Source organism: Balearica regulorum, chromosome 5 (assembly GCF_011004875.1).
Source record: "Balearica regulorum gibbericeps isolate bBalReg1 chromosome 5, bBalReg1.pri, whole genome shotgun sequence".
Lineage (NCBI taxonomy): Eukaryota > Metazoa > Chordata > Aves > Gruiformes > Gruidae > Balearica > Balearica regulorum.
Genome location: NC_046188.1, coordinates 56,835,379 through 56,851,889, shown reverse-complemented (window position 1 = coordinate 56,851,889; position 16,511 = coordinate 56,835,379). Strand labels below are relative to the sequence as shown.

Genomic DNA, 16,511 nt, shown 5'->3' with positions numbered 1-16,511 from the left:
CATGGTCAATTATGGCACAGAGTATTGTTAGCATCCTTAATAACTGAGTATGGCTTGCATTTTTTGTCTATTCCTGTTCTCTGGAATATTAAAAATATTTGTTTAGTAGTAAGTCTTTCCCATTTTTTAAATTGTAGCTTGTGTAGGTTAAGTTTGTAGAAACATTTTGTTACAAGAAACAGGGTCTTTGTCCTCAATTTTTACTGTGTTGTTGAAAGAAAAATAACTGTATCTGAAAAGAGGAAGCATCACTTAATAGATGGTATTCATAGAAGTAACAAAAAGAGCATTTAAGCTGAATGTTGCATTTTGAGCTGGGAAGGATCAATAAGCAATACTGAAGAGGTGAGTTTGAAAAATCCTTCCAAACACAAAGTATATAGCATCAGAGAAGGCACAGAAACTGAAATTCATTTCACAGATAGAGCAGAAAGTACTGGAAGAAGGCACAGAAAGGTGTAGGCATCATCTTTAGAAAAGTCAAATCAACTAGGCAAAAGTGGTTAGCATCAGCTCAGCATTCAGCTGACAAACAGGCACACCAAGTCCCATCTTTTTAGTATGACAGTGACTCAGTTGGCCTCTGGTTTGCACTCCTCCCTTTTGTACCAATCACATGTACACTACCTGAACAACTTGCTGATTTCTGCGAATCTGCAGAATCCCTGTGTCAGGGCTGGTCAGGAGCACATGACGTGTGAGGCCCAGCAGCAAGATGCTGGTGGTGGTGGTCCACTATGGAGGATGTCTCTTTTAGCAGGGTGCACGCAGAACAGAGCTTGGCAAGAAGGTTTATTCCCCAATAGCCTTACACCACAAATCCTCTCCTGTCACTTGATCTAGCTCACACATCATAAGCACACACACACACATGCACACACACATGCACTCAAGAACCCTTGACCACGTGGCTTACATGTATATACACATGTAATATCTGACCTGCCAAGTATGCCATTTTTGCCTTTCATCACATATCCTAGCATGTACCATTCTGAGTCAGTACTTTCAGCACTTGAGAAGCCTGGCTATGCAGAAATTTTATGTATATAATAGTGTTTGGCTTGTGATTAACTATTTCTATGAGTCACATATTTAGACTAAAAATTTCCAATGTTGTATCTCATCTGGTAAAAATAGTTAATGGGGGAAAAGTTGACCAAGAAAATACTGTGAGATTAAATTTTTGTTTTTCAATTAACTGATTTAGATGATTCTGTTATTGGAAATGAGATGTAAAACTACTGTAGAAGCCTTCTTGACAATATGTTTTTATTTAGTCTTATATTATTGATATAATAATGCCATGTTTTATATGCCTACTTAATACTTTTTACACTTCTCTGATAAGATTTCTGCCAAAGAGATATAAATATTTTTCTTTTATCACCTTTTATTCTGTATGGCAAAAGCAGTCCACGGCTACATCTAAGTTATTTCTGTTCTCTCTTGTCTTTCTTGAAAGTTTAGCGTTTAATGGGGAGGGGGCTAAAGAGACTTAATTTCCTATCTTTCCCCCATTAACCTTTTCTTCCATTCCCTTTTGACAGTGGTGCTGTTTGGCCTCCCAATCTAATATGTCTTGCCTTCAAAATATGAATGGTGTCAAAGAGAGGGGAAAACCAAGACTGAGGTGGCAGTGGGAGCTTAAGTATCTTTCCCAAACATTTCATACCTCTGACCAAAGAGATGAAATTTGACTCCATAACTTCCATGATTGTTAAAAAGTATTAACACTAAACAGCAAACCTCTTATGAACAATCCATGGTTCAGACGTTATTCACGCTGTTCAGGGTGTGTGGGCACACCTCTATATTTAAGTGGAACAGCACACAGAAAGTATGACAAAACTAACTCATTAAAAGAAACACAGTTTTTAATTTTTCTATATCTCGAACAATTTCCTGAGGAAGATTTCCCCTCACAATCAAAAGAAGTAAAGAGCATGGATTGTATTAGAATTTATGTATTCCTAAATTCCATTGCTGTTTGAAAAAATATAGCATTTAATAATATTTTTAGTTCTAATTTTTAAAATAAAAGTAACAGAAGGTTTTATTTTTCTCATTATATTAATACAGTTACATTAAAAATTTTGACAGTACGGTATCTAGGATTTCAATGGTGAGATCCGATCATTTGAATATCCTAATCTAAACTTACACTTTTCATCTTCCCCTTCAGACTGTTTAGCGCATACAACAGGATAAATGCATTCTCATAGTGGCTTTGTCTTATAGCAGCCCACAAATACTAGATAACCCTCATAAGAAATGTATAAACAAGTTGTTATGTATTATTATACAGCTTTGTAGATGAGTAAATATAGGCATGGGGAAGGAGTGAAATTGCTTTGCCACGTTTACACAGCGGGTCAGGGTAAGTCTCAGCAACACAACTGAAGGGTCCTTGGTCTTCAGCACATTACCTACTAATTTCTTCGTAAAAAAAGCCAGTGTTTCTTGAAGGAACTACTGTGCATGTTATTACTGTTTTATATCACTTCAATTCTGAGTGTGTCCAATGTATTGAATAATGAAATTAGGCTTATGAAGGATGGCTGAACCACAAAATGTCCCCTGGGGTGAGCTCACTTTTAATAGGGATCTTTTCTGGGAAAGGGGGGGGAAGTGAAAGAAAAGAGAGACCTCCTCTTTTTTTACAATCATTTTCCACAATAGAGCCAAGATCATCCTTTCCCCCCTCCCCCTTACCCCCCACCCATTTACCAGTATTTTTCTTGTGTGATTGAAAAGCCCTCAGTTTTGCTCAGGGGAAAAGCCTCATGCTGAGAAGTAAGAGATCCCAGTTGTACGCTTAATCAAAGTGGCATGCTCCACACTTTGTTTCTGAGTAATTTCCGTAGCAAACTCATGTGATCTGTATGTTTCGTTTGCATGAATCAAATCCAAAGTTTGAAACTGACTCAGTTGTTACTCCTGCTGACAGGCAAAGGAAAAGGTTTTTCTTGGGGGAGGCAGGGGGATGGTGTTCAACTCAATTCAGGTTGCTGAAAGGAAATGAAAAGGATGATTTGAAAACCACAAATACTGGGATGAAAGATTACAGATACTGAACAATAACTGTCCACAGTAAATTGTTGACTGGAGTATCTGTATTAGGTGATGTTTGTAGTCTCTACATGTCGGATGATGGAAAACACAGATTATGGCTGTGAAAGTAGAACAACAATGGAGTCTGACTCTTTGTTTCCTCTTTTCAAAGGCTTCCTCCCCCCCTTTTTTTTTTTTTTTTTTTTTTTTGTGATAAGGCCCAGGAAATTGTTAGCGACATGCTGGTGGGAACCTATGGAAAAGAATACACACTGTATCAATGGTGCAGTTCTTATCCCAAGAGCTGTGTTGGTGGGTGTGGGAATAGCGTGCTTTCAATGTGAGCTGTTGCAATGAGATAGCATTGAGAAACCAGGGCAGAGAACAGCACAGATTTAGTCTAGGGAACTAAGGGCTTTATCCAGCAGTAATGTGTGTAAGGACAGACAATGTAACACTATATTTAGTTTAACAACAAAGAACTGTAAAAGGATTTGATAGTAAGGGATTGGCAGAAAAGCTGAATGTATCTGCACAGTGCAGTAAGTATTTTTTTAAAAAGGTATTTAAGTGATACACTTACAACTTAAAAAGACAGTATTTAAAGTTACCTATAAAAGACATTATTTTAGAGTAGGGTCATTTAACAATAGTGAAGGCTTATTAAGTAAAGGGCTCAAGAGACAGCTAGTATTTTGTTGCAATATGGGAATAAGAAGCAAGAACAGGCACATGTGGAAAAGCAGGACTGACAGGTCTTTTTTACAAAGGTCTGTTTTCATTACTGTATTTGATTTCTGGATACAGTAATGGCCAACATCACTGGGAAATCACTGAAAAATATTCATCTCTATCTCCAATTCTGTATATGCCTATTTTGTTTTGATATTTAAATGGCAGCAAAGTCTGGCTGCCAGTTCAGCAACACACCACATAGTCGTTGAAGTCACTTGGGCTTAAAGTGAGCAAATGTCTTTATGAAGCCCATGCGGTAACAGGGTAAATATTGCTACAGTGTATGCATGCTGGTTGTCCTTCAGAAGGAAATAGCATTTCTGTTGTCTGTATAGCAACTGTCATGACCAATGAAACTTAAAACAAGCTTTGTAAATTCTCAGTATGCCACTACTGGCATATTAGGCCAAAGGTGTGAGTGATCAAATGATCACTCGTAGCAGTTCTGCTGTGGGAAAGATTACAGAGTAGGGAATTCCATATGGATCTGTCTTTTGCCCTTGTGACTGGAGACATGTCCCCCTTTTCTAGCACAGCAAAATATTCAGGTAAGACAAGTAAAAATCATTTAGGAATGTGGTCAACTTTTCATGTTTAATATTTGGTAGTTGCTTGACAGAACTTTGTGAAGATCCCAGCAAAGGCATCTCTGACTAAAAAAAGATCATATAAATGGATGCTTAGGTTAGAAGTATGTAGATCTTTGTTGCATAGTTGGTGAAAATTTCTATTGAATTGAGAAAGTTGTGTAGCTAACCTCCTCTGCAGTGTGTGGACCTATCTCTGAACTTAAAATACCAAATTGTATTTTATGGTTTTGTGAATTGCATGACTTCCATTAGGGAGTGAACAGAAGCATCTAAATCCATTGCAGTACTCTTAAATGGAAAGATGCCCTTAGGAATCCCTCCTGTTGTGTACAAAAGTACAATTATGTGGTTAACATTTTGAAATGTAAGTAAGTGAATAGCTGCCACTCCGTCTGTTCTTTTAGATTAATATTGTATAAAATGCTAGCCGCATTGTCAGTTTCCAGAACAGTGCGTTTTGCACTTCTCATGTTCCAGAGTAATAGGGCATCTTTCTAACCCCAAAATAGCCTATAGACATCTTCAGCCTGCTTGCTAGATACTTGAACATCATGTCATTTATCAAGTAAGATACTTAAAAACAAGAAATAGAAAGTTTCTGAAGGTCCATTCCAAACTTAAAAGACAAAGATCAGAAAATTTAAAAGGCAAATGTAATTAATAAAACAGGTTTTGCCTACATTTGCACAGCAAAATTGAAGTGAGAATATTAAGTTTTTCACATTATCTTGCATGCATTTTTTAAGATGCACCTCATAGAGACATTCTGTTAATTTCCAGTGAATAGACAGACTACATGATGTATGTCTACAATTCCATAGCTTCTTCTTGGACATTTACTGCTTGTCTGCAAGCAGCAGAGAGGCTAAATAAAATTAATGAGGGAAAATGTTTTTTGGATTGGGGGAAGGGAGGGTTAGAGGCAAGATTAGGGTGAGTAGAGACTTCTTAACAACATATTTTCATTTATTTCACTGTAATATCTTTTTTTTTTAACTGCATACACTTCAAAGATAATGCAAAATTGGAATTACGAATATTGCTGCTTTGTAGTGAATGTATTGCAAGATTCTTAAATAATTAAATTATGCAAGTTCTTAAAATGGAGTGTAATTAGCCATTAATGAGCAAAATCTGTTGCTGTGCAGAGTTGATATGCTCCATGCAGACTATCCTTAAGTTTTACAGGATTTGGTTCCATTTCTAAATACATATGTGTGGTAAAAATCAACTGTTGTATATCTTGTGAGATAATCACTAAATTAGCTAGTGAGTTACATAATGTATCATGTATTTAATTTTAGTATAATAAATTATATATTTGTCAATAACTCAGTTTTCTGCTTCTGTTTAATGAAAAGGTTGGTTTAGAAGCATGGTAAGGAAAGGTTTGATACTAACAGGGATTAATAAATTTAAAAATTATAGTCCTGGCACATGAAGATGGCAGTTTTTCACTCAAAAAGTCACAGTTCAAACTCATACTACACAAGATCTCCATGAAAGACATTGTCATCTAATGGCCATTGGATATACAAACAAATACATTATACTGCATCTTGTTCTTAGTGGGATAATTCTGAATATCAGAGGCTATTTTCTTAATTAGTACCAGCTTACCTTTTAAGTGTATAAGCATAAAGGTTAAGGAATGAATGGAAGATGATGCTCTGGGAGGAAGTCAAGGCAGATACACATTTGAGACACTGCAAAGAAATTTACATTTCTGCACTTGGACTAAATTCCCTAGTACTGAACTAAGCAGATGTCTCATTAGAATCAATGAAAAACTCCCACCCCTAAAAACCTTGCAGGATTAAGCCAACCAGTAATGGAAGCTTCTTTTGATTGTTTGTAAAAAACAATCCTTAATAAGCAGCAGCAAAATAGAAATAGGATCATAGACCATTTCATTAGGAAAACATGCATCTTCCTAATATTGGCACTTCTCCAAAAATACAGTTAATCTTAGTTAAGTAAATACCATTTGTTTAAAACTGCAGTTCTTTGCAAGAACTCTCCTGACCCTTTAGTGAAATACACAGTATGTACCACGAAAGTACAAATACTTCACACTTAGATGACTTTGATGTAATCATATGCTCTCTTTATAATGCCTTAGGTCATGACTAAATCTCAGTGATGCTGGGCAGAGAACGATGCTCGTGTTTCAGCAATCACCATTTATTCTTCCTACTTTATATTGAAATCGGTGTAGCATTAAGGGCTAGTGCACAGCAAATGTTCCTCATCAGAGGTAAAGCAGAAAAAAAAGTGTGATCTGTTTTCCTTTGCTCCTCTTTCCTGAAATACAGGAAATTAAATTTAAACATAAGACTTTTTTATTATTATTTGTTTGGTTGGTGTGGTTGGTTGTTTCTTTGTTTGAACTGTGAGGATGCTCAAACACGTGCGCAGGTTGTCCAGCGAGGTTCTAGAGTCTCTGTCCTTAGAGATGTTTGAAATCTTATTGGACATGGCCTTTTTATAGTTGACTCTGCCCTGAGCAGGATGGTACAGAGGCACCTTCCAACCTCAGCTATTCTCTGATTCTCCAGTTAGAATGAACATCTGTGAAAACAGTGGAAATAGAAGTGATTAAGAAGAATTTTATTTTATTTTGTTAAAAGTACTGGTCCACCTAAGAGATTGAACATTTCAAAATGCAAACATAAGTTCAGCTTTAGCAACAAAGAAGAGAGAATAATAACATTTCATCATTCCAAAATATCCTCAGTGGTGCATGCCCACCAGGCATGCTGCGACTGGTTCACTGACCTCAATATAAGTAGCCAAATGAGGAAAAATTCAAAAAGAAGATGAAGGAGATGAACATGGAAACTTCTACAGCAGAAGAAATTAAAATCTCCAAAATAGGTTTTAGACCAGATAGTAAAGACATTATTTGATATGTACAAATTGTGTACAGAATTATATGACTGGTTCAGGAAAGTTCAAGAATTTGCATAAATAGGAGATAAGCAATAGAACAAAAGGCTAAAAATACAGGTAAATGAAAGGATTGCTGTTTCAATCAATGAATAATTCACTTCAGAAAAGAGAGGCCTAGGATGCTAAGAGAGTTTTTGTCTTGTATTTTTCTGCAGTATTATTTAAATTACCAATAATAAGCACGTAGATATTGGGTGACAGTCAAAGCGAGGTCTGATTTGTGAGTATAGTCCTCAGTGTGTATTATGCTTCCTAACTTCCCTAACTTTCATAATCTTCTTCATGCAGGAACATTCCTGCTGTAAGAGGGGGTAATACAGTCTCCCTGTGCTAGAGGACCATTTATATTTGATTAAGATGTGCTACCAAGTGCATCCTTGCCCTAAGAATTTGGGATTTCATGTGAGGGATGAAAATATATGGTGTCCATATATTTGCTGGATAAATTTCTCCTTTGTACAGTGGAGATAAAACTGCTGTGCTGCTAGTTTTGCTTGTATTGTATTGTTGCTTCAAATATAGTCAAAGTCACACAGAATAACAAATGGAATTCTTTTTAATATGTTCTTGAAAATAATTATTGTTACTTAATCAATTAACAGTTTTAAAGCTTTTCCAGAGGCTCCAATGGAAGTCAGTGTAAAAATGCAAAGTATTATCATTCAAGTATTTAGTAATGATTGCAACTTAAGTAAAAAAAAATTTCAAACTCTTAGAAACTGGTAAATTAGCAATTTTCTTGGCAGTGTTTGCAAAACTCACACACTGTAAAATGACTTGTTTTTAAATTTATGTTAAACTGGTAGCAAAAATACATATGGTTACTTTTACTGCTGAAGATGTGCTGCTGTGTGTTGATCATCCTTTAGTGCATTTTGAATGATAGTTAGTCTGTGGGGACCAGTGAAGACCTCCAATTAATTATTACTGGAGAACATGAAATCATAAACAAAATTCCTTGTAATAAATTTTTAAAATGAGATTGCATGTTTTATTTACGGTACTGGTCCATTTTGGGGCTTTAAATCTATGAACGAAAACAAACATGCTTTTTATCAAACTGAAATAAAAAATATCAATAGTATTTCTTTCTTATCAAAGTAGGACACAATATATGAACTGGACTTCTAAATAACTGCAGGGAGAAAAGCAGGAGAAGAAGAAAAGATTTACTTTTCTCTAATTCATAGAAAATGATTGAGAATATATATAAATGATGTGGAAAACAGCAAAAGCTTCCAAGCATAGTGATGTTTATTAATCATTAAGGTAGTTGATATGATGGAATTATTTTATAGGAAGTGTTTATTAGAGACAGAGCTATTAACTAAGAACTCTCATAATTATCACATATATTTACAGCAGAAATTGGTTTTGGTTTAGACAGAAGAGCAGCAATGCTGAGGATATGCAGTAGGTTCAAATATGTCTGGAGACAAAATCCTGCTACAAACATACAGCTAAAGGTGCTTCTTGTCCCATAGGGATCATAGCTGAAACTACAAAATAAGGAAATATGATCAAATAATAAAATAACAGCTGACAATCACCCAAATCTTTCACTAGAGTCTTGTGTCTCTTTTTTTTATTCACACTCTCATTTGTCTTTTAGATCACAGATTGAATCCATCTGTCTGGAAAATGCAAAGCACACAATAGATATGCTGCAGTTTAATGGACAAATATTAATAGATGAGATTAAGGGCTTCTTTCATTGAAATGTGTGGAAATTGTATAGTCTGGGGTTTTTTCTTACCATTGAAAATCTCTTTCTGCCTTCCTACTACAAACAATATGCCTTCTTTCCCATGTTTCATCGAGACAATTTATTTCTCCCTTCACCCAATCAAGCTAGTTCACCTTCTTCTCAACTCTGACTCTAACCAATTGACCTGCACCTTCATAGAACATGGATATGTCAAAATGGTTTCTGGCTCTGGGAGTTGTGTGATAACACCATGATATCAAAATGTGTTTTAAGCAAAAAACTTTGAGTGATAAATGTCTACTGGAGCCTTCAGACATTTTGGAGAGCTTAATTCAAATGTATCTACAGGTCTTGCAACCTGGAAAGAGCTGGCCCAAGTGGACCCAGTAATTCTTCATCAAAGGACTATTTGGGCTTTTTTCCTAATGCCATCAATTTTTGCACTAGCCAGATAGACAGCTATGTCCATGACCTATTTTTCTGCCTCTCTCTTTATTCATATGGAATTATAAAGTTTTAGCATAGTGCCAGGGAATGCTGTGTCTCAGTTGAGTTTTCTTAAATTCTTAAGTTTCTTTAATCTCCCTGTGATATAATTCTGTCTAATTTGTATAATCCTTTCTTCCTCATTAGAAAAGACATCATCAAATCACTTCCCAACTTCCCATAACTATGTCCTAGGTGCCACCTTACTCTCATGGAGCCATGACTACCTGTTATGTATTTTAGTCTCTTAGTTCCTGGATCACAAAACAGTAGGAGAGCACAGTGCAGAAATGAAATTTTCTTGGCTCTCCCTGATGGTGGGATAAGCACTGCTGGAACGTCTCCCGTGAAATCATTACTGATCACTGCAAATCTCTTCCTTCTCCTCCAGCTCATGAATTTACTTTTTGTTCCAGTAATGAGAGAGGGGTGGGCTACATGCAACCTTATTACTATGGGGCTGCACCATGTCTGACAGTGGTCAACTCAGTCGTCCTTTTTCCTATTTGTTAAAGATACTTACATGTTTTAGTCTTAGACGATATTGTTCAGATCACAACGCTACTGGAATTTCAACACTGTCACTGTTATTTTTTCACAAAGTGCTATGAAAGTCCTTGAGAAAGTGCAACAAAAGTACTAATTCAGAATCTGAAGAGGGACTGCCAGACAAGCCCAGATTATCAACAACATTGAGACCTTTAATACACAGAAATTCAAATGTCCATTTAGGAAAAAAGCCAGTCACAATACTCTTATCTCTGGGCCTAAAATAAAATAAAAAAGTCCATTTAATGTGCAAAGAGGGATAGAACATATTATTAACTACTAATACATGCAGGAACAATATAACCTGTGGAAAAATAGATTATGCTAATGTATCAAGAAAAGCAAAACATTCTCACTTGCAGGTTTCCATACAGAACAATGCAGCACAGAGTTATCAGTCACTACTTAAGCATAGGGATACTGGTCACCATTTGCATGATAGTATATGGAAGGTTTTCCAAGACCTTGGGCAACACAAGATTCTTCCCCAAAGAAATTCCATTTTAAATCAATGCTAGGATTCCATGAGTGGTATAGAATAGTGGAAAGGGCCCAGTATAAGAGGAAGTGGTGATGAGCTCAAGCCTGAACATCATAACTAGGGTCATCTTACATAACTTTAATTGTCCAAAGGTTACTTGTCTCACACAAACTATTCTTCTGGGCTCCTTTTACAGCTGAGGGAGGGGTAATAGGCACCTACAGACAGGAAATACTTCCAACTGTGTTAGACAGCTACGTTAGGGATAAACCATCCACTAGGCGAATTTAGTCAACTGAATTAGAAAAGTAATATATCTATGTCTGAAGATATTTAAGGTGGTTATAGAAGGTGTACATACTCATATATTTATTTGAAAGTGACAGAAGAGATGTTTTGGATTCTTTATCCTTGAAGATTTTCAAAAGCTGAATGGATGAGTCCTGAGAAATCTGATTTAGTATTGAACTTAACCCTCCCTTGAGCAGGTGATTAGACTAGATGTCCTTCATAGGGCCTTCCTAACCTAAATAATTTTACAGTTCAATGAATTCCACTCTGGTGCTTAATTTCCATTCTTCTTTTGATAGTTATAAAATCTAAGAGCTAAGTAACAATACCTGCAGGCTGTCTTCTGTGCTATTGCTTTGAAAAGTTTAGAGTTACCCTATTCACAATGAATAATTGTTTTTGTTATTCTCTTGTATCATATCCATGTGTGCAGAATTCTGAGAAAGATGTCTGTGGAAAATAACTGAGATAGGGCCAGAAGGATTTGTGAGGGTAAACTTCACTTGCTGAATAATCTGCTCACCTTATACTCTAACAGTATTTTAACCAAATCTAGAAATTGGAAAGCTAATGCAAAATTTTCCAAAGATCTGTTAAGTAATACCATTCCTGTGGGATAAAAGCATTTTTGTTATAAATAGTGTTTCTACTTTTTATTATCTTGTTTTTGCAATGCATACCATCTCTTTTCTTTCTCTTTCCACTATTTTGAAATAATTCCCCTCATATGTTTCTTCTTCTTTATTCACTTTGTTGTGTATTTTTTCTTTTCCCCTTAGTTGATGTTTCTGTGACACTCACCTACAACAGCTTCCAAACTTGTCTCAACATTCACTTGGTGAATAACCTTTTTTGCTATCAGTTTATTATCATCCAAGGTCCACTACTGTAGTTTCACTTTGGTCTTCCTCCCTTTGCCCAGACTTCTTTTCCTATCCTTAAGGTATGTCCTTTCTCATTTTGAAGATAACATGGCAATAACTCACCTGCTCGCTTGTCCCTCTTAATCTAGTCGTCGTCTTTCTTTCTGATGTCTGCTGCTCAAAGTCTAAATAAATTATGTCTCTATTCTCACAAGCTCACAACAGAGTAAAACTGGCTGATACGTCAAGTTTTAAGTGTTTATTATTTTTAATGACTAATAAAGCTTGTAAGCATCCTAGTGATGAACTGGTGGTACTAAACATCATATGAGACTTGTCACGACTGAACCTTTCAGGTCAGCATTTTCTGATTTAGTAGTTGAAGATGAACCTTTGTGGATATAGCACTAATAAAACTCTACATGAACAAACAAATGTGCATAAGTAAGAATTATAATAGACACATCTGAGTTTCAATAAAGTAGTTTAGACCAGGCTGAGGAGTTGTACTACAGTGTTAGCATCTGAAGAGGGCTAATACACCGAGACGGGTACATAGCCTGTGCAGGAAACAACATAAGTGGTAGCCATGTGATGGACTTGCCACCAAGGCAGTCAGTCCCGCAGACCCTTTCAATGTCACAGAATAGTGGGCAGCTGAAACCACTCATTTTTATTATCATTCTCAGGGAGGCAAGTATCTACTCCTCACACTGTTATTAAACCTGTGTATTACAGAAGTATGTTTTCTCCTTCGCCACCCCTCAAATAGTTCGTTCAAGCCTAACCCTCTAGAGTTTTGCTAGTGAGAGTGAAGATGCTGTCAAGTCTGAAGTTCAGCAGTTTTGAAAAATGTCAGTGTAAGAAATCCACTTTCTCTTTATAAATTAAGTTTCTGGTATGTTTCCAAAAATTATATTCAAAATAATTAATACTAAAAATCTTTCACAACTAATTTAAAATGAATGTTTTCAGTTATGGTTTTGGATGGTGGGGGAAATAATAAGATGGAAAAAACATTCCTTTGTGGTAAGCATTTGTTTTATAAAAGTAAACAAATAAAATATTCCTGAAGTACTTAGCCATCAGTATTTGAAGGTCTGTGGCAGCATCTGAAAGACAAAAAAAAAGAAATAATTGATTAGTGGATTTTGTTTGATCTGCTTGGGGATCAAAGGGACAAATACTGTCTACAGGGATGAAAAGGTGGAGAACTGCTCTCCATACTGCCTCAGTTATCTGGTTATTCATATGCTCTTCCTGTATGTTAGAGCTGCCTGTACCTGACCTTCTGTCATACTTGAGGGGGGGGGGGGGAAATTAGGTATACTGTGCTGCAATTCTGAAAAGTTTCTTGTTAATCAGACATGAAAAATGTAATTTAAAGTCTGTAAGATGGACTACTGAATATTGTTTTTTGGTTTGTAAGCAGTATTGACTTTAATTGCCAATGACATAATTGTGACTCTAATTTTTTTGAAAAAATAATGCATGTGTTTAATTTCAAGCATGTGAATGATGACTAAATTTCGAAGCATTGCAATATTATAAAGTTATAAAGTACTGAAATTGAGTGAGGAATAATTGTAGCAATATCATCCCCTTCCCACATATGGAATGTCTAGGATTTGGTTTTGGGATGTCCTAATATGTCATAGCGAACTACACACCCATTTTATATACTGTGTGATGATACAACATTTATCTCTTCTGTTATCTCTGTAGATATGACTGTTTTGTTTTGGTGCATTCTTGTAGAAGGCATATTCACTAACTGATGCATTTCAGAATCTTTTCTTTTTTTTTTTTTTTTTTAAAGCAACTGATCCCTCAGGTCTGAATTGCTAATTAAGTTCACAGTTATGCGAATGCACATACACTACATTAGTATAAATCTGTGTATCTGTGTACCAAGTGGTGCTTTTACTATAACTTAACTCCATTTCTATTTAATTTATAAGTTACTGGGTACATTTTTTCACTTGGAATACAAAAAATGTGTAATTTAACTCAGTGCCTAAATATGACAGACATTTCTTTAGCTAATCCTCCTGAACATTAAAGTGTGAGGGCTATGTGAGGACTGACTGACTGGGCTCTGGAGGCCAACAGTAATCATATTTATATTTACCGACTGGAAAAGGGGAAACATAACCCCCATTTTTAAAAAGGGAAAAAAGGAAGACCCAGGGAACTACAGGCCGGTCAGTCTCACTTCCATTCCTGGCTAGATCATGGAGCAGACCCTCCTGAAGACTATGCTCAGGCACATGGAAAATAAGGAGGTGATTGGTGACAGCCAACACGGCTTCACTAAGGGCAAATCGTGCCTGACAAATTTGGTGGCCTTCTATGATGGGGTTACAGTGTTGGTGGATAAGAAAAGGGCAACTGACATCGTCTGCCTGGACTTGTGCAAGGCATTTGACACTGTCCTGCACGACATCCTTGTCTCTAAATTGGAGAGACAGGGATTCAATGGGTGGACCACTCGGTGGATAAGGAATTGGCTGGATGGCCGCACTCAAAGAGTTGTGGTCAACGGCTCAATGTCCAAGTGGAGAACAGTGACGAGTGGCGTTCCTCAGGGATCAGTACTGGGACTGGCACTGTTCAACATCTTTGTCGGCAACATGGACAGTGGGATCGAGTGCACCCTCAGCAAGTTTGCTGACGACACCAAGCTGTGTGGTGTGGTCGACATGCTGGAGGGAAAGGATGCCATCCAGAGGGACCTTGACAGGCTGGAGAGGTGGGCCTGTGCGAACAAGGCCAAGTGCGAGGTCCTGCACGTGGGTCGGTGCAATCCCAAGCATGACTGTAGGCTGGGCGAGGAATGAATTGAAAGCAGCCCTGAGGAGAAGGACTTGGGGGTATTGATTGATAAGAAGCTCAACATGAGCCGGCAGTGTGCGCTTGCAGCCCAGAAAGCCAACCGTGTCCTGGCTGCATCAAAAGAAGTGTGACCAGCAGGTGGAGGAAGGCGATCCTGCCCCTCTACTCGGCTCTTGTGAGACCCCACCTGGAGTACTGCATCCAGCTCTGGGGGCCCCAGTAGAGGAGAGACATGGAGCTGTTGGAGAGAGTCCAGAGGAGGGCCACGAAGCTGATCAGAGGGCTGGAGCACCTCTCCTATGAGGACAGGCTGAGAGAGTTGGGATTGTTCAGCCTGGTGAAAAGGTGGCTCTGGGGAGATCTAATTGCAGCTTACCAGTACCTGAAGGGGGCCTGCAGGAAAGCTGGTGAGGGACTGTTTATGAGGGAGTGTAGTGACAGGACAAGGGGTAATGGGTTTCAGCTGAAGGAGGGTCGATTTAGATTGGATGTTAGAAAGAAATTCTTTACTGTGAGGGTGGTGAGGCACTGGAACAGGTTGCCCAGAGAGGTTGTGGATGCCCCACCCCTGGAAGTGTTTAAGGCCAGGTTGGATGAGGCTTTGGGCAACATGGTCTAGTGGAGGGTGTCCCTGCCTGTAGCAGGTGGTTGGAACTAGATGATCTTTAAGGTCCCTTCCAACCCAAACCATTCTATGATTCTATGATTCTACGATATATTTATTTCCTCTAGGTGACAAAAGAATAGTATCTGTATGTGGGTCCTTGCCATCTTCATCTGTTTTGTCCTCATCTTTCCATATATGTGGGATCCATGGTCTAACTGAGGCCAGTGTGTGGCCGTCGCCATTGTCAAGAGGAATTTCATGTAATTCCTAACATGGCCTAGGAGATACTTCAAGAGAAACACATTAACTTAAATAAATGTTTCAGAAGATTAAAAGCACTTCCTGAACAGGATAGGGCAGACAAAGGATATGAGATTCATAACAGAAGATATTTCTGCCCCTCCCCCAGTTAGTCCTTGTGTTTGAAGGCATTTCACATTCTTGAGATGGAGGAAGAGGTAAAGGGAAAATGAACGCTGGTGTTAAGTACAAATCATATGTGATATTTATTCTGTAAAATCAGTGAGAATTTATTATATTTTTCTTTTGGAGATGGAGTTGGTCTGGAATTCAGACTCAAAAACCTACCATCTATTTAAACTATATTATTAATTTACTATTTACTAATGTTTTTAACATTAGAATTGCATTGTAAATAAAAAAGTTCACACCCATGTCCTGCAGCGGCTCCCATAGAAGTTAGTGGCAAAATTCTAATTAAATTCTAAAGACCAGTCTCATGCCCTGAATTAGTAGGTGACTTAGGTATATCAGATATTATGAATAATAGTATACATATCTATTTCCATGATTTTGTGATATGTCCCTTTGCTCAATAAAATGATTGAAGACACAATGAATGCATAAAACTGGAAAGAATTTCAAATTTAAGATTAAACAATAAGTAACAGCCACATTTCCTACAAAAGTTCCACTAAAAAATTCTATTTTTTTTTTTACTATTCTTAGCTTCCATGTTCTCTTTCTCCTTTTCTATTTAAAATAAAAAGTATTCTTCTAAATTCTTTTTATTAATGCTATTCTTCTGGTACTGGACAGAATACTTATAGGCCAGAGTTTCACGGGTCCAAGTTTATTTCTGATAGAATCTAAACTGCAACTTATTCTCTCCATTTGTAACTTGAGATGTTTATGTGCCACCACACAAGTCTCTGAAAGCTTTATACTGAAGGATCAAAAAGCTTTGGGTATCTGTGAATCACTAGTCTTTCTTAAAGTTCTTCAGTTACTATATACAACAAAAAGCTGAGTTTCCATATGTCATTGATTTTGATTGCCAGGAAATAGTTCTAGTCCTTCAAGTCACTATTTGATGAGAATTTTAAGTCACTAGTGGCAC

The 16,511-nt window shown here is 37.1% G+C and overlaps 1 long non-coding RNA gene across 1 annotated transcript in view; it reads left to right on the top strand.

Moving 5' to 3' along the window:
* The window catches only part of LOC142602098 (uncharacterized), a 105,891-nt gene that overhangs the window by 62,738 nt on the left and 26,642 nt on the right, over positions 1–16,511 (top strand). Inside the window, exon 3 of the long non-coding RNA XR_012835782.1 lies at positions 11,626–11,684. This is a non-coding gene — a long non-coding RNA (uncharacterized LOC142602098). The remainder of the gene's footprint in view (positions 1–11,625; positions 11,685–16,511) is intronic.